At 36.4% G+C, this 18,565-nt stretch overlaps 1 protein-coding gene across 1 annotated transcript in view; it reads left to right on the top strand.

Annotated features, from left to right (window-relative positions):
- The window catches only part of GABRG3 (gamma-aminobutyric acid type A receptor subunit gamma3), an 860,421-nt gene that overhangs the window by 548,199 nt on the left and 293,657 nt on the right, over window positions 1-18,565 (top strand). The gene's annotated exons all lie outside the window — the stretch shown is intronic.

Below are 18,565 nucleotides of genomic sequence, written 5' to 3'. Positions count from 1 at the left end.
GTATTAGGCCTCTTAATCTTAGCTCTGATTGTATTAGGCGACCTTTTCCCCTTCTTTGTTTAGCGAGGATCGCCTTTAAGGTAAAATTGATAAGAATGCATAGTGGCTGGTTACTTTGGTATAGCAGCTGCCAGGAGCTTACAAATGCTTGATTAACATCTGTAAGGAACCTGAACTTTACTGATTTTTTCTTTATAACAAACACAGAAGCATTCCAGGGTGCTAATTGCTCCTTAACCAGTATTTGTAATGCCTGGAGTTTTTCTGAAGTCAGAGACCATTGCTCCACCCAAATCGGGGTGTCTGACTTCCAATTCAAGGGTGGGGACTCCAGTACAACTGCAATGGCCCTTACTAAAAATTTGATAGCTTCATCCCGAGGCGGCTCATAATGTCCCTGCCCCAGATGTTAAAACTAAGTCCTGGAATCACCAACGGCCATACGGTCCTTTGGCGATCCTCTGCCTCCCACTTTACTGGGTGCATTGTCTCTAAGGTATTTTGGCACCCTCCTATTCCCCACACTGGTCTCTGGCTTTCTTTAAGCTTCCAGTGCCTTAAGGGAAGGGCAATAGCTATGGGAAGCTGATCCTGGCCCCTCCCTGTACTTATTTCTTTCTGCCCAGGGGTAAGGCAGGCTCTAGCTAAGCTCTTCCAGTCATTAGGAGTCAGAACGAACTGACCGCTGAGAGTTTCAAGCATGGCTATAACAAAGGGTGAATTAGGGCCATGCTTGGTACAAGCCTCTTTAAGAGTCGCCACTCTCTTCCACTCTATAGGTATGTGGCTCCTCCGAACCCCACCGGGGACACTGGGGTCCGCTATTTCTAACACAGGAAATGTCCCTACATCTTCTCCATTCTCTATAGCCTTTCTTATTCCTTTTTCCAAACTGGACTGTGGCCCTGAACTGTCTGACCAATGGAGCAGGCCATAAGGAGGCGCGGAGGGAAGGCACGGCGCATTCTCCCCTGCCTCGCCTTTCCCATCCGCTAGATGGAGCTCCGGGTCTATTTTTTCTCTACACTCCTTAACTTTCTGCTCGCCAGGGTTCTGCTCGCCAAGGTCCTCCCCTCCCCTCTCTCCGCTTCCACTCTTATTCCAATCCCGCCCTGGCCTCTCCGGCCCTTCCTTACAAAATTCTCGGAGGTCGTTTAACTCTATAGTGACCCCCGCCTCCCTGCCTTCCCTGTGAAGTTTCTCAGCCCAGACCTCCTGTTCCTCTGGCTTTATTACTGGCAATTGATTCCTCATCCCTGCCCTTTTCCCAGGGGTTTGGGAAGCTTCTCTCCCCTTTCTCTCCTTCCGAATCTAGGATTCGGGACTCGCTTCTTTCACAGCCCCTTCCGGGTGTACCCCAAAAGCACCCAGGATTATCTACGCTCCCAGTCCCTGTTCGGGCGCCAACTGCCAAGCCTAGAGGCCTGTATTGGGCTACCCGAGTCTTTCTTACCTCACCTCCCGAGGTCTTCGGCTGGCCACGCCGGATGCACATATGAGAGAAAGGACGTTCCAGAGTCAAACAGGGGTTGAGCTTTATTACAGGGTTTCGGTTACAAGTGCAGGGGCTCTTCTTTCTTAGGACGAAGAGGGGGAGATTTCCTAAGAAGGCTAAGCTTAAGGGAATGGAAGTAGAAGTACAAGCGGGGGAGAGAGGGGGAGGGGAGAGGGGAAAGAAAAGAAGCGGAGCCCTACTTTTCTCTTTGGCTCCACACGTGCTAAGAGCTTTCTGGCTTCCTCAATCCTACTTAATCTTCAGCCACACAGTTTGCATCTCAATACCATGCTGTTAGGTAACTAGGTGTGCTCCAATCCGGGACGACCTCGAGGGCAGGGAGACTCCACCCATCAGGTATCTCCGGGGGAGAGGCGGAAATACCCGAGCTAGCCGAGCTAGCTCGGTCTGACCTTCTCGAACCCCCGCTGTTCATGGAGGGCCTCGTAAGACTCTAAGATTTAGAAGTCCCACTTTTACCTGCCCGAGACTGTCCACACGGAATTGAGCTTCCAGTCCCAACAAGAACCAGGTCTTATATGTTTAGTCAAAGGCCTGATGCACAGTAGATATTAACAAATATTTTTTCCACTCACTAAAAACTAAAAGTATCTAAATGCTGCATGAAGAAAAATCTTTTGTGCTCATAGTTCAGACATTGACAGCACGCTTATTTCCTCAGAACACTATGATGAAGCATACTGTTGAGGAAGACCATTTGACTAAGCAGGAGTTGGCTTCTTAATGAGAACATCGGCTATTCTCAGATCAAGGATTTTGTGCATCAGCAAACTTTAAATTGACATCTCAAGATGAAAAGGAAATGACAAATACATAAACAAGAAAAAGAATGAGACAATTTCTAGGTTGATTCTAATTGTCTAAGAGAAAATAAGAGCATGTTCTGTTCATTTTTTAAAAAGGGAAGTTGGGCGTTTAAAAGTACAATGAGAATGAGCATCAGATAGGTATGAATTACTGCAAAAAATTTTTGTCACAAAGTGATCGCATTGTTCTGATTCACACTATTCAAAGTTACTATTATATGTAAATATGGTAATTGAGTCCAGCCTAATGGAAATATATTATGAAAATTAAATATTGTACCACTTCACCAGATTCATCATTTGTACTTATTCAGACCTACCGGTATTCTCCCTTTGTGAAGCTTCTTGTGGGCATTTCTAGATCCTAGTGAAAAATGGGTTAAACTACACAGTTGAAATAGAAGTTTCTACTCTGGTGCCAGTGATTGTTCTCTTGAGCCTAAATTAAAGGGAGAATTATCTGAGGAAGAAGAAGGGAAGTCAGAGGTCAGGACAAACACTGGGAACATAGCTTATACTGTACTCATCAAGACTTAATGACTTTGAGGATGTTAAAAACAACTACCTTGTAAGTAATGTTATATTATACTATAAGCCTGGTGTACCCTACAATCCCATTCTAGCACCACTTCCCAAGAGTTAATTGGCTCAGTGGCCCCTCATTCTGTTAATAGATAGATATAGATATGTGTGTATGCATATATATGCATGTGTTTGTATATTCACATAGACATACGTATGTGTATCTTTACATACAAATACATGCATATGTATAAGTATACACAGACATATCTCCAGTCTCTCACATGAACTGTATTCGCACATCACCAGCTGCCTCCTGAACATCTCATGTTGTATATTCCCTTGGCATCTCAAATTCAATATGTCTAAAATAGAACTTGTAATCTTTATGTTTAAACTTCCTCTCTTCCAGGGTTTCCTACTACTGTCAAGTCTATCCTCCTTTTCCTAATTATCCAGATTTACAAACTGTCCTTACTGGACTCCTCCCTCATGTACACCACGTATCAAATCTATTTCCCAATCTGATATACGTGAATGTGTGTATACACCTCTGCTAATAAAGATTTGCCCCTGCACTGCTCCCATGCACACACACACACACACACACACACACACACACACACTTGTGCTACATTTAAGAATATTCTGGCAGTGATTAGATGACCTTGTTTACTTTAATTATTGTTATGATTTCTAATAACTCTTTCCCTCCAAAATACATTAATTTCTTGATCCCCAAGTCTTTGTGGTGAAAATAAACATTCTCTATATCATTTGCCATCAAATTAAAACTATTTTCTATGACTGTAACATCTCTCATATTTTGTTTTCTTTAACTCCCATTCAGCAGATGCCACATGAAAAAGAATGACTTTCCCCATGCTTTGTAAATCCTTATTGCTGGTTATTTATTTCAAGGAAAAGAAAAAAAGCATTTTCACTTTAATTACAACGAAGAACAGGGAAGTGAGTCAACTAATGTAAGATAATATGCAGTTTTTCACTTACAAGTTATCATGTGGCTATTTCCAGTGTCTGATAGAATTTAGATTTCCTATATGTTCTTGCAATAAGCTCAGCCTCCTCAGAGTAACAAGGCAGAAGCCATCATTTTAAAAAATGAACACTTAGGCATACACATTATCTGTGTGAACAGTGACAGCATGGCACGTAGGGGAAAGAGTGCTGTGCCCTGTCACTCTCTGGCTGTGTGACCATGGTAAAGTGATTTGTCTTCTCCAGGCTTTAGTTTCCTTATGTATAAAATGAGAGGATGAGCTGTCTGTTCTCTAAAGGTTCTTCCACCCTCTGACTCTGACTTTGACTTACTGGAAATATGGAGTTATGATCTGTAGGTTTAGTTTTTATTTCTATTACAAGATTTCCTTCTGATATTTCTCTTATATCTAATCTCTTAAAATAATACTACTAAGAAATGGTTAATGCCATATTGAACAATATACATATATACATTTATTTACATAGATGGTAATATGTAATAATATACAATTCTTGTTAATCTTATTGCTAATCTCTTTAACTTGCTTATTAATATATTAATATTAATTCAATTAACACTAATATTAACAACATATAGGTGACATATATAGTACATGTGTATATTATATATACAATATGTGTTTTATGCATATACTTGTATGTGTATATACACACATACAGATACACATGTACTTGCACTCACATATATATACCTGTACATATACATATGTGTGTGCCAGACTCATCCTGTCAGTGCCAGAATATCAAGAGTTGCAAAATTTGACTATATATATGCATGTATATATGCACATATACATATGTATATATAAAATATTAAATGATATGTATATGTTGCATATTTATATATACATAAATATACACACTGTGTGTAAATATGTGTGTTTATGTGGTAGAAGAAAAGGTGCTGCTTTGATTAAGATATAATAAACTGCTCACATCTTATGTACTAGAAGATTTTTTGTCCTCGTACTCCAAGTCACTTAACTTAAAAGTCTTGAATACAGGATAGTATTGAATGTACTATAGACTAGATGACATGCGTATGCGCCATCCAATTCTGATGTACTTAATACCAACTAGGAATGAGAACAAAGAACAATGATGTCATGCCTCTGAGATAAGTGATGTGTATTAGAATGTAGCTCAACAAATTCAATGAAATTAGAGTCAATGTGGCATGATCAAATTTAACATGATAGTCATACTTCACATCATATCATTAACTACTTTCATGAATCAATTACACAAACAAGGTCACTGAGGGCACGTAGCTCCCAAAAACATAGAGCTGAACAGAGTGTGAGCTAAAGGATTCCTGCTAGCAGTGGTCAGGGGAAGTAGGAAGTCCCCAAACAGAACACTGTAGATAAGTGGATGAAACTAACTGGATGGAAATGAAGCCTGAAGAATTTTCAGATAGAGTGACAGAAGCAAGGGATTATGTTCAAGTTCCTTTGGTTTCAAGTTATTGAATAATGTTCATATGTCAGAGTTGTTAATGTCGTAACAACTGAGTTATAAGATGCTGCTGGTATCATTTCAAAATAATATTGTTTTAAAAACTGTTACATCTGGTACACCCATGCTCCTCTTCATTCTTTCTAAGAAGATGTGAGATTTAAAAAATGTCTCCTGTTTTCATATGCCTGATTTTAAAACATTTGTAAACCATCCCATTAAAAACAATGTCCTTCTAAAACCCAAGTTGATGCTTCATTGGTGTGTGAAGTGAACCTTGGGCTCTTAAAGTTTATGTTAATAGACTTCAATGTCTAGTATATCCCAGCAACCCAGAGAGGCATCCAGATCTGGTGACTGACTCAATGGTAACTATGCAAGGATCAGCTTAGGCAAATGGAGACCTCATCACCATAAGGGTGGTCATCAGTTTTAAATTCATAGAAACTAATTATTACATTTCAAATGTGATATGGAAAGTTTGCCCTCTGTGTCAGTGGAAATGTCAATGGCAATGAAGTCATGAATGCTTGAGTAAATAAAATGTTAAAGGTTAAAAAACGAAGACATTACATTTCTTTGAATTTTTCTATCTGAAATGTTATATTAAAAAATCTTGAAAGATAAAATGCACAAATGTGATTACATGAAATGAAATATTATTGCAAATAGGTAAAGGAAGGAAGTGATAGACAAAAGAAAATTTTATTATAAGGTATTTATGATATGGATATGACATCTAAGATATATAAGGAACTAACAGAGATGACAAAGTTATTACCCAATAGATAAGACAAAAGATTCGAATGGTTCTCAAAAATTTCAAATTATTAACAACTATAAGAAAGAATATTAGAAATCACTAGTAGCAAGTGAAATGCAAATCACAACAGTTCTGAGATTTCACTTTCCAACCAACAAATTAAAAAATATGCCATAAGATTGGAAGAGTCGGTGTTGGAGTAGTTAGGAAAGATGGGGGCACACGAATGCATTGTAAAGTAATTTGGAATTAAGCTAAGAAAATGAGTCAAATGTCCTTAGCCTTTGACTCAGAGATGTCACTGCCAAGAGTATACACCCAACAAGTTCAGTGGTAGAAAGATAGTATTATATAAAACAAAATATTTATAGCAGTGATTTATAGCAGTAGTATCAAGAATTAGCAGTGTAATAGATGCCTCAAAACTGGGGAACAATTTGACAAGTTAGGGTACAGAAATGTAAGCACTGTCATTGAAATGAGAAATGATAATTATGAATAATGCAGAGAAGCATAAGAAGCTGCATATGAATTAATGCAATGTAAAATAAGCAGAATCAGGAAAACAATATGCACAACTACTGTAACAGTTTAGATGTAGAAAACAAGACTATTGAAATTAAATTCTCAGAAATTAAAACAAGCCAATTTTATTGCCTCATATCAGAGCTATAAGAATGGTACCTCTGCCATTTCTTTGAAGAAGTAAGGGGCTATGGGTATAGATTATTTCATACAATTTCAGAGATTTACCAATTTGGTCAAATTTGCTGAACATCTTTCCTCTCCTTTTAAAAATTCTTCATTGTAATAGAGTTTTCTAAAATGAGAATGAGGAATGCACTGGAACATATACTTGTGATATAATCTAGATTGGTTAAATCGTAGTTTTGGAGCATGGGGAAATAATCAACGTAAATTTTCTTAAAATATTAACTCTGGATGTAGCTTATCTGAGGCTAATATATGGCTCATGTGATTTCACTAACAAAATGAAGAAAGTAAAATTATGACTTCCTACAATAAAACACAAATGTCATCTACTTTGTTTTGAAATACTTGCATTATATAACTACATGAATTAAAATGAAAATGGGTTCATCAGGACACTTCACTGTAATTTATTCTTATTTTTAAACAGAAAGCAATTTGAGGTGATTCTATGAGTAGGAAATATGCTTTTGTTATTTAGAAACAATTCAATTTTTATTTAGATTAAAAAGTCTTAATTTTGTTGTTTCATGCTGGTGGCTGAAAAATCAAGGACAACAAACTTTAAGGCACTTTTAAAAGGTCTGAAGTACATTTAGACCTTTCATTTGTTCGAAATCCAATGACCCTTGTCTAAGCTGTGTCAATCAGATCTTGATCTCCCTTGAATGGACTCTGAGGAAACCATTTTAGGACAGTTACATTCCTTTAAAATCATCCAGGAGTACAAACATGGGAGCTGAAATCTTAATGTCTTTTGTTACAAACTCCTATTCGTAAGGGAATTTCATTATTGTTTGGGCAGAATAATTGAAAATTTTTTGATTCCCACTGCAAAGTGCAAAATTTAATGGAATTCAAAGTTCATCAGGTAGTGAATCAATATGATTGCAATGGAAAATGAAAAACTTTGGGGCTTCAAATCTTCATGAGCAACTGGTATTTCAATTAAGGTCTCCATTGATGGTCTCATGCCAGGAAAGCTTTACTGGGGAAAAATAATGATGTTTAGAATTTCTCTTTTTATGAAAGTGTTCAGAGTACTTTGGAGTATTACAGGATTGTTTTTTCCCCTTTTTGTCCCTTTGGATGCTAATCTTTTCTGTTGGGACTTTTGTCATATGTGACATCTAATAGAAACACATTTCTTATTTGTTCAACTTAGAATCTTGAATACTGTCCTGAATGTTCATAATTTCTTCCCATCCCCCAAATCACACTCCTGCTTCATAAATTTCCTCCCCTCACTTATTAAGTTTCCCACACTCAATCATTTGACTCTTTTGGATTAAAGATGCTTGATTCATAGTGTTTTTAAGTTCAAAGGAGCTTAGAGATTATTTACTCCACCCTCTCATTTTGTAGACAAAGAAAACTGAGGCTCAGACTAAATTAGTGATTGAGCTAGAATAGGAACCCAGGAAAGGAAGAAAGAGGGAGGAAGATGGTGAAAGGGAGAGAAGTGCAAACAAATAGGAAGAGACAGATAAGTAGAGAGGACTGGGAAGGAAGATGAGAGAGAGACAGAAATAAAGAGAGATGGAAAGTCAGAGACAGATAGAGTGACAGAGAGAGGGAGAGAATACTTCTGTCGTGTGATCAAATACTACCACCATGTCCATTTCCTCAGTGAAAGCACCCCACATTGTTACTAATTTTTAGAAACCTTTACTGGGATTAAAGATGCTTTGCACAGTTTAAACTTAAAATATGGTAGTGAGATTAGAGAAAGTTCAGAGAGCTTCCTTGGAGCAATGCAAGGGAGGACAAATAGAGAGAAAGAAAAGCTAGGACTGCATTCTGACTCTCCCCACTTGACAGGGGAGGGACTGATACCTCCATCCCTCCTACCCTAGTGTCAGGATTCACACTTTCAGAGTAGGACTAGTAGGGGCAATGAAAGAATGTAGCCAGTAATACCACTTGATAACTTTAGGTACAATGTTTAGAGCATGACAGTTGCTTAGAGGCAACTCAAAATGAGAAATTATAAGATATTTTATACAGAGGTAAGGAATACCACATGGGTTTGATTGGTTTTGCCATCTGTCAACTCAGGATCCAGAAATTTCCAGCTAAAGATTTCTATTAATGAAGGTTCTAGAATAGTGTCAGAGCATGTAAGATGGTTTAATAAACAGGAAAGAAGATGTAGGTAGAGCATGGAAAGCTTTTTGGACTGAAAAAGATAGTTTCTAAAACAGAACAAGAGAATTTTTTCAATAAGCTAGAACTATTTTATAAAAGACTATAATTGCCAAGTTGGTGTGTATTTCTGAGTCACTATAAGGAACCACTGAAGTTTACTGATGGGGTATAATGTATGATTTAGGAAGAATATTTTGACATTATTGTGGTAGATTGAAAAGTCAAAAATCTGGAAGGTCAAAATCTAGTTAGAAAGTTTTTGAAATAATACAAGTTAGAAGTGATGAGAGCTTGAACTAATATAATGCTATGAATGTAGAGATGGTATGGAGATGAAATCAACAAGACTTGGTAAGTGATTCAATAGGACAAGTGGCAAAGAGTGAACAATTGAGGATGATGACCAGGTTATAAACCTGAGAGTCTAGAAGGATGATGCTCTTCTTAATAAAGTAAGGAAGTTTACAGAAGTGCTGAAGTTGTTTTATTTTTTCCTTAGGTAGGGGAAGTAATGAATTCTGTTTTGGACATGATACTTTTGAGATGCCTGTGGGACATCCAGATGGAATGTATGACTAGAGACAAATCTGGATATAGAGATCTGAGAGATGTTTGCTAATGTGGAAGCTAATAAGATCAATGAGATAATATAGAGGGAAGATAAAAGAGACCAGGATATGAGCTTGGGTAACACTCACATATCGGGGAAGAGCCAAGTGTGATTCTCTAGCAAAGGAGAATGAGAAGAATGGTTGCACAGGGTGAAAGAAAACCAGGAGTGAGGAGAGTCAGAAAAATCCATGGAGGAAAGGCCATACAAAAGGAGGGGGTAGTAAATCAATAAATCTGAATTTATTAACCATCAATGTGATATTCAAATAATAATAGATGTTCAATTAAAATTAATAAGCAATTCCTAGTTGCAAGGAGATTGTATTTTAACAGGGGAGACAACAAGGACATATATAAGTATATACAGAATAAATATAGGTGTCATAACCTAGAGAGAGGTAAAGAAGGATGAGGACTGAAAAAAGGTCTCAGTTTGGGCAACAATGATAATATTGAAGATAATAATTTCAGTTCAAAGTGAAGTTGTTAAGTTAAAATGCAAGAAGCTGGAAAAGAAAAGAAAGGGAAAATGTGTAAAAAAAGGATATGTGTTTTTTTTCAAGAATCATGGCTATGAAAGGGAGGAAAAGATATAAAATGATAATTTCTATTTTAATTAATTAATATTGCTAACTAGATGCTTACTAGGCTGGACATATGGTGGGCATAGAAAAGAAGATACCCACACACTTCACCAACAGTCAACAAGTTCTCCCCCTCTATCATCATCCATATCCACATGTATATTCCTTTCCAAGAACACCCCATTTTTCCTTCATCACAATGATAGTGAATAAGGACCTGGCTCTGCACTGGTAAGTAGAGAGATATATAATATATAAAGAGAGAAGAAACATTTTTGTAGTGTTCTCGGATTTTATTTTCCCTCCTAACCTTTTAAAAAATAAACCCAGGCAAATATCCATTCAGTTATGCAAAAATGGGGATAATAATGCATCATAGAGAAAAGTGGCTGAGGGAGCAGCTAAGAGTTTTAATCCCAACCCTCACCTAGTATCATCTTGGCGTTGGGTTGATGAGATCCAGGGAGATTTCAGAGAGGGAGATTGTAAGAAAGGAACCTGGAGGTTAGGAAGAATGAGTCTGGAAAGTGCAAAGATTACGGAAGTTAGAAATCAACTGGAGGGAGGAGATAGTCATGTCTGATGAAAAGAATTTATGGGGAGCTCTGCTTGGAGTTTAGTTGTGAGGAGAGATGGAGAAAGATTAAGAGATGAATGGATTGATGACAAGAAGGGTGGAGACAACAGGAAGGGGCAGCTATAGGGAAAGATACAAAACAAGGAACCTAGTAACAAAGAAGCAACATTTCTTTCCTCCTCAACTGACCTATAGACCTTATTGATGTTCCCACAAATATCCTCTTCTTTTTTTTGCATGTATCTTAGAATTGATATTATACTTTTTCTTATAGAGAAAACATAGGAAATGTAACTATTTCACAATATCTTGAGGGACTAACAAGAAAGGAAACACAACAGCCTGATCGCCTGATATGTTAGAAAGTTCCCAATCCTTATGCAGGATATGGTAAATTAGATGGTTTTTAATATATATCTATATATCTATATCTATATCTAGATATATAGTTTTCAACATTAATTTCCACAAGATTTTGAGTTCCAAATTTTCTCCCCATCTCTCCCCTCCCCTACCCCAATATACATTCATTGTGTTTACCGCCTCCCCAAGTCTGCCCTCTCTTCTGTCACCTCACTTTATCTCCTTCCTCCTTACTTTCTTTAGGGCAAGATTGATTTCTACACCTCATTGCCTATATATCTTATTTTCAAGTTTCAGGAACACTTCTTCACATTTGTCTTTAAAACTTTAAGTTCCAAATTCTCTCCCTTCTTCCCTCCCCAACCACTTTTTTTTTTTGAGGTGGCAAGCAGTTCAACATAGTTTATACATATGTAGTCATGCAAAACACTTGCATAATAGTCATACTGTGAAAGACCAGCTATATTTCCCTCTATCATACCCCACCCTCCCACTTATTCTGTTTTCTTCTTTGACTCTGTGCCTTTTCAAAAGTGTTTGCTCCTGAGAACCCCTCTCCCCGAATCTGTCTTCCCTTCTATCATTTCTCCCACCTTATCCCCTTCCCCCTAACTTTCCTGTAGGGTGAGATACCCAATTGAGTGTGTATATTGTTCCCTTCTTAAGCCAAATATGATGACAGTAAGGTTCACTCATTCTCTCACCTCCTCCATCTTTCCCTCTATTGTAAAATCTTTTTCTTGCCTCTTTTATGTGAGATAATTTACCACATTCTATCTTTCCCTTTCTCCTTTTTCCCAAAATATTCCTCTTTCACCCCTTAATTTTATTTTTAGATATCATCCCTTCATATTCAACTCACCCTGTGCCCTCCATCCATCCATCCATCCATCCATCCATCCATCCACCCATCCATCCATCCATCCATCCATCCATCCATCCATCCATCCATCCATCCATACATACATACATACATACATACATCTATCCATCATTTTATCTATCTATCTATCTATCTATCTATCTATCTATCTATCTATCTATCTATCTGTCTGTCTGTCTGTCTGTCTGTCTGTCTGTCTGTCTGTCTATCTATCTATCTACCTATCTATCTATCTCCTCCAATGACCCTAATACTGAGAAAGGTTTCATGAGTTACAAATATCATCTTTCCATGTAGGAATGTAAACAGCTGAACTTTAATAAGTCTATTATGACTTCTCTTTCCTTTTTAAATTTAATGCATTCCTGAATTCTTGTATCTGAAAGTCAAATTTTCTAATCAGCTCTGGTTTTTTCAGCAAGAATGTTGAAAATTGTCTATTTCATTGAATATATATTTTTCCCTTGAAGGATTATACTCACTTTTGCTGGGTAGGTGATTCTCAGTTTTAATCCTAGTTCCTCTGATCTCCACAATATCATATTCCAAACCCTTTGATCCCTTAAGTTGAAGCTGCTAGATCTTGTGTGTACTGATTGTATTTCCACAATACTCGAATTTTTTTTCTTTCTTGCTGTTTGCAATATTTTCTCCTTAAGCTGGAATTTGGAGACAATATTCCTATGAATTTTCCTTTTGGGATCTCTCTCAAGAGGTAATTGGTGAGTTCTTGCAATTTCTATTTTACCCTCTAGTTCTAGAGTATCAAGGCAGTTTTCCTTGATAATTTCTTGAAAGATAATGTCTAGGCTCTTTTTTTTTTGACCCTGGCTTTCAGATAGTTCAATAATTTTTATATTATCTTTCCTGGAACTATTGTTCCGGACACTTGTTTTTTCCAATGAGATATTTCATATTATCTTCTGGGTTTTTTTTTGTTCTTTTGATAATTTTTTATAATTTCTTGATTTCTCACCAAGACTTTAGCTTCTATTTGCTCCATTCTAATTTTTAAGGAATTATTTTCTCCTGTGAACTTTTGGACCTCCTTTTCCATTTGACCAATTCTTCTTTTTAAGGCATTCTTCTTAGTCTGTTTTTTAAGGTGTTATTTTCTTCAGTATTTTGGTGAGGTCTTCTTTAGCAAGCTGTTCACTTGTTTGTCATGATTTTCAAGCATCATTTTCATTACTTTTCCCAATTTTTCCTCTACTTCTCTTCCTTGAATTTCAGAATCCTTTTTGAGCTCTTCCATGGCCTGAGAGGAAAAATATCGTTTTTTTTTCCTCATAGGCATTGGATATAGGAGTTTTGGCATTGTTGTCTCCTTCTGGTTGTATGTTTTTATCTTTTTTGTCACCAAAGTAAGATTCTATAGTGTAAGGATTTTTTTTTATGCTTTTTGCTCATCTTCTCAGTCAAATACTTGGCTTTTTAACTGTCAAAATAGGACTCTGCTTCTAATGGGGATGGGGGTGGATTTACTTTCTCAGGCTTCAGTGATTTTTTTTATCAGCTTGATCCCCTACCATCTGTGGGCCAAGAGCTCCAGAAGAAGCCACTGATGCTGCTACTGCCACCACTGCCACTGCCTCTGCCAGCCAGACCACGCTCCTCTTTCACCCAGGTCCTAGAGCTTTCCCCCAGCCCAGCTATGCCGTCTTTCGTATTTGTGGGTTGAGAAGTCGGGAAACTGCCAAAGCTGCCAGTGAGTTGCCAGGTCTCCTCTGAAGCCTGCTCCACTTCTGTCTATGCTGGCATGGCCCACACTGGACTGCACTCCCAGCCTGGTGTGATAGACCCTTCCTGTTGACCTTCTAAGTTGTCATGGGAGGGAGATTTATTTCAGTCTGTCATTTTGTGGGTTCGGTAGCTATAGAATTTGTTTAGGATCATTTTTACAGGTATTTTCAGGGTTTTGGAGGAGAGCTCAAGCAAGTCTCTGCTTTTGCTCCACCATCTTGGTCCTGACTCCAGTAGATGGTCTTATCCACTGTTGTAGCACCTACATGCTGTCCTTGGGTAAGAAACTCTGCAGTTCTGTCTGAAAGAACTCATTTCACAAAAGTATTTGGGCTCTGCTCCTTATCTCTTGCCTTTGATCATGGAATGTTTCCTTATTTTGTTAATAAATTTTGTCACTCATATCCCAAATACTCCCCTTTTCTGCCTTGGCTAATACTCCTCTTTTTCCACCACTCACTTTCCTAAAAAATGCTTTGCTTTTCCAGCCTCAGTTGACTCAGAATGCTACTGAGTGGCTGTACATTGTAATCAGACCAGAAAGGCTGCAAAAATGAAATCCATACCTTAAGAATATGAATTTACTAACAGAATAGAGCAGATTCCTTAGCATTTTAAATGCCTTACTTTAAATCTGGCCTTCTAATTTTGACCCACACTCCTTAGACTTCCACTGATAGATACGCCTCTTCCAATTTACCAAGAGAATTCCATGATATTTCTCATGGATTTCTTCAGTTTAAGCACTTCTTTATTCCCTCTCACTGTACTTTCTCATCTTGTCCTTTATGATATGAGTCAGTATTCTTAACATATGTGTACATGTGTGCACAAATGTGTGTAGGTGTGTGTGTGCATGATGGAAACTTCTGATAATTTAATAAAACCTACTTCTCCAAATTTTGCTTTTAAGTTCATAAAATAAAATGTATAGGAATTATTTAATTGAAATTACATTGAAATATAGTTATCAAAAATTTTAGATTGAACAAATTCATAGACTGTAGACCAAGCATCCCTGCTGCAAAATTCATTGGTTTTGGAATTGGTAAAACTTAGTTGCAATTTCTACTACTTGTTTGCTGTATGAATATTCACTAAGTTGATGAACCTCTGGGGAATCTCTATTAATTCATCTGTAAAATTAGGGGTTTGTACTTGATGACATCTAAAGCACCTGTCATGTCAAAATCCAATATCCTATAAAAGTATAAACTTGCCTTTGGAACCCATGACATAGTACTGTTTTATGGGTTTAAACAGGATCCAGGCCACTTTCCTATCAGAGGACTGAAAGAGAGCTTCCTACTCTCTTGTAAATGTAAGAAATGTAGCTACTTATAAAAGGCCTATAAAGTGTTATAGTTAATTCTGTTTAAAGGGGTCAATAGCTGGAAGATAAACACTTAATAGACCAAGTAGGATCACTGAGGATTTATCAGACTAAAAGAGCAAACAAGAGGCTGAGAGAGTTTTCAAGTGGATTATTTTTTTTTTTTTGTAGAACTAAGTTTCAGCTTCAAAAAAGAAATTTAATAATTCACAGAATCACAATACTGGAAGAAAACTCAGAGACCCACTAGTCCAGTCCAAAGTGGAACAAGAATCTACCTCATCTAACAACGAGGATAATAAAAATAACAATAATAGCTAATACTTTACAGTGCTTTAAGGTTTAAAAACTTCATAAATATATAATCCCGTTAGATTCTTACAACTGTGTGCCAAAAGTGTTTTTATTATTACAATTTTACAGATGAGCAAATAGAAGCTAATAAAGGTTGAATGACCTGCTCATGGCTACATAGCTAGTAAGTACTTTGAAGCAGGTGTCAAAGTCAAGGTTTTCTGACTCCAAGTCTAGACTCTTTTCTACTCTACCTCCTCCCATAACTTTCATGTGATAAACATGAACCAAGCATGTGCTGTGGACAAAGAACTATGTTAACAAGCTGGAAAAAGATAAAAAGTTGAGGTAAGAAGCAGTATTTACTTACCGTTTAGAACTTAACAGTTTTATATGACCTTTAAAAATATATAGGTAGAAGAACTTCCCTCATTTTTTACCTCTCCAGCTCATTTTACAGATAAGGAAACTGAGGCAAACTGGATTAAGTGATTTGCCCACAGTCATATATATAGCTAGTGAGAATTTGTGGCTACATTTGAACTCAGGTCTTCCTCACTCTAGGCCTGCTACTCTATGCACTGTGCCACCTAGCTTCCACAGAGATTACAGACCATTAAATGTAACAGATCATATTCACAGAAAGAGTTGTCTCATACTTTATACTAACGAAGTTTGTTTCTGAAAATCAAGGTTAGAATTTCACATTTAAATACAGATTTAAACATAAACAGGATACTGGACTATAAATTCTTTAAATGCAAGAACTGGCCTATTTTGCATTTTTATCCTCAGCACAGAGTATGGTGCCTGGCACGCAGAAGATCTTTAAGAAATATTTATCATTTAATTGAGTGATAGGATCAAAAGCTAGAAAAGACCTTATGATCATGATGTAGATAAGGAAAGTGGATCTCAGAAAAAAAAAAAAAGTAATTTGCCCTAAATCTCCCAGGTATTAGCAGAATTGAGATTTGAACATAATTGGTTCAATTCCAAACCTTGGGCTCTTTCCAGTATACTGGGCTACCTCTTACTATGTTTTATTTTGTTAGTCTGACTGTTGTTATACACTTTTAAGAACTTTTTAAAGAACTTTTCATTGCAGTCATTCATGCTAGCTATCACTCCTAGTTTTGTATCATCTTCACATTTTCCAAAATTTCTTTCTATGTCTTTATCCAAATCATTGATAAAAATATTGAAGAGAACAGGTTTAAGAGACATTCCATTAGGAGCTTCCACCTTTAAGAGATTAGTGTATTAACCCCTATTTCATATCATCCAAATAATTTCAAACGTAAAACATCTTCCAGTCCAATATTTCCCATCTTTCCCACAAGGGGAAAGTTTCATAAAATGTCATAAGAAACTTTGTCAAAATATCATAAGGATGTTTGTCAACTGCTTCCCTGAAATCCAGGACTGTTCTGTCATTATCATTACCCTGAACTGCCTGTGTTTTAGCCTTACTGAAAATAAAATAAGTATGACCAGATGATTTCTGGAAAAGTGTAAGAAAATCTTTAGCAATTATTAAAACCAAGAGACAGATTTCAGATCATTAGAATCTCAAATTGAACTCACTCAGAAAAATTGTCATTGAACCTCAAGGTAACAATGGAAAGATGAGTTTTTCTTTAAAAAATAAATGAAGAGGAAAAATCAGGGGACAATAATCTTCTATTGTACAGGGCTTTTCACACAAGATAAGGAATATTAGATATAGTGGCATATGGAAAATCAAGACAAATTAGGCTTCATTCCAAGATCACACTTTTGAGGAGAAAAAAATGTATTTGACATGCCACAAAAATGCCAAGATTTCTTATGTATGAAGAGAACCCCTAGTAGACAACTTATTATGAAAATTATTATCATAAAATTATCATAAAATAACTTTAATGAAATTGAAAGCCAAGAATTTAAGAATTGTTTTAGAAGCACAGTAAACTTGAGAAACCATTAGTGAATTTAATTTGTAAAGAAAGTATAAAATCCAATTATTGAAAATCATGACAAACAAATATTTCTTACTTCAAAGGAAAACAAAAGAAAATTAAATCAAGATGAAGAAAGACTCCTTTAAAACAAACAAGGCACAATGCTTGTACTAATGATGATGGAAATCTAATCTAACTGGTTATGCTTCAATTGTTATGCTATTTAAAGAAAAATAATTAAATCGCATTCTTTCATCTTCCTTTATTTTGCTGCTGAAGAGCACATCTAGAAGAATAACTATCTCTTCAATGTCTTCTTTTACCAGAATATATCTGATTGAGATTGAATTTTACTTAGATCCTCAGCCAAATCATTTAGCTATTTAATCTCTGCTCTCATCTTGTCTTTCACTTCATTAACAAAGAAAGAATATTAAAAAATTGGACTCAGCGGAGAACTATTTTACATCCAAGTAGTTCAGAGGAGAAAATTTCACTTATTTCTTCATTTATGTTTATGAGGTTATGAAAATGGACTTTCACATACTTTAAGGATTATTTGGAGTTATAAGGAACAGATGGAGAGTCTCATGTTTTCAATTTAAATCACTTTCAGGTATTTTTCACCTGACAAGAGCACTAGCCTTTGAGAAAGAAGACTATGTATCTTTCATTTATTATCTGATAACTTTGGGAATGTTTTTCAACTTTTATTATATCCCTTTTCCTTTCTATAAAATGCTGATGATGAGAATACCTGCATTACATACTTCATAAAGTTATCATAAGGATCTAACAAAACATCAGATGAATTTAAAGAATTGTAGAAATATAATAGGGGAGGTAGCATGGTGTAATGGCTGGGGGTCCATTTGGTTTCAAGTCATGCCTCTTGCATAGGTACATGACTCTGGGCACTTCATTAACTGATCTCTCTAGGACTATTATGTACAGTTGAATAAGTGTTCTACTCTGATGGAGAGGTTCTACACTGGAGGAGAAGAGTTAGTATCTTGGTATTATGACTCTACCCTTTGGGTTTCTCACAATTTTTATTCTTCTTAGGCCATAGTTTTCCATGTTTCACCATCATATAGCATGACCAGAAGTACACTGGCATTTTTTAAAATGGATTCTTTTTAAATGGGGGAGCTGGTGTGGAGGAAGCACAATACAATGTAAAAAAAATTAGTTCTAAAATCAGAGTAATGGAATTTGAATTATACTTCTAAAGCCAAGAATCTGTCATTTTGAGCATGTTACTTAACTTCCCTGGGTCTCAGTTT

The sequence above is a fragment of the Notamacropus eugenii genome, chromosome 5, assembly GCF_028372415.1.
Source record: "Notamacropus eugenii isolate mMacEug1 chromosome 5, mMacEug1.pri_v2, whole genome shotgun sequence".
Taxonomy (NCBI): domain Eukaryota; kingdom Metazoa; phylum Chordata; class Mammalia; order Diprotodontia; family Macropodidae; genus Notamacropus; species Notamacropus eugenii.
The sequence above is the reverse complement of the archived record's forward strand: the minus strand, read 5'-3'. Positions and strand labels throughout refer to the sequence as shown.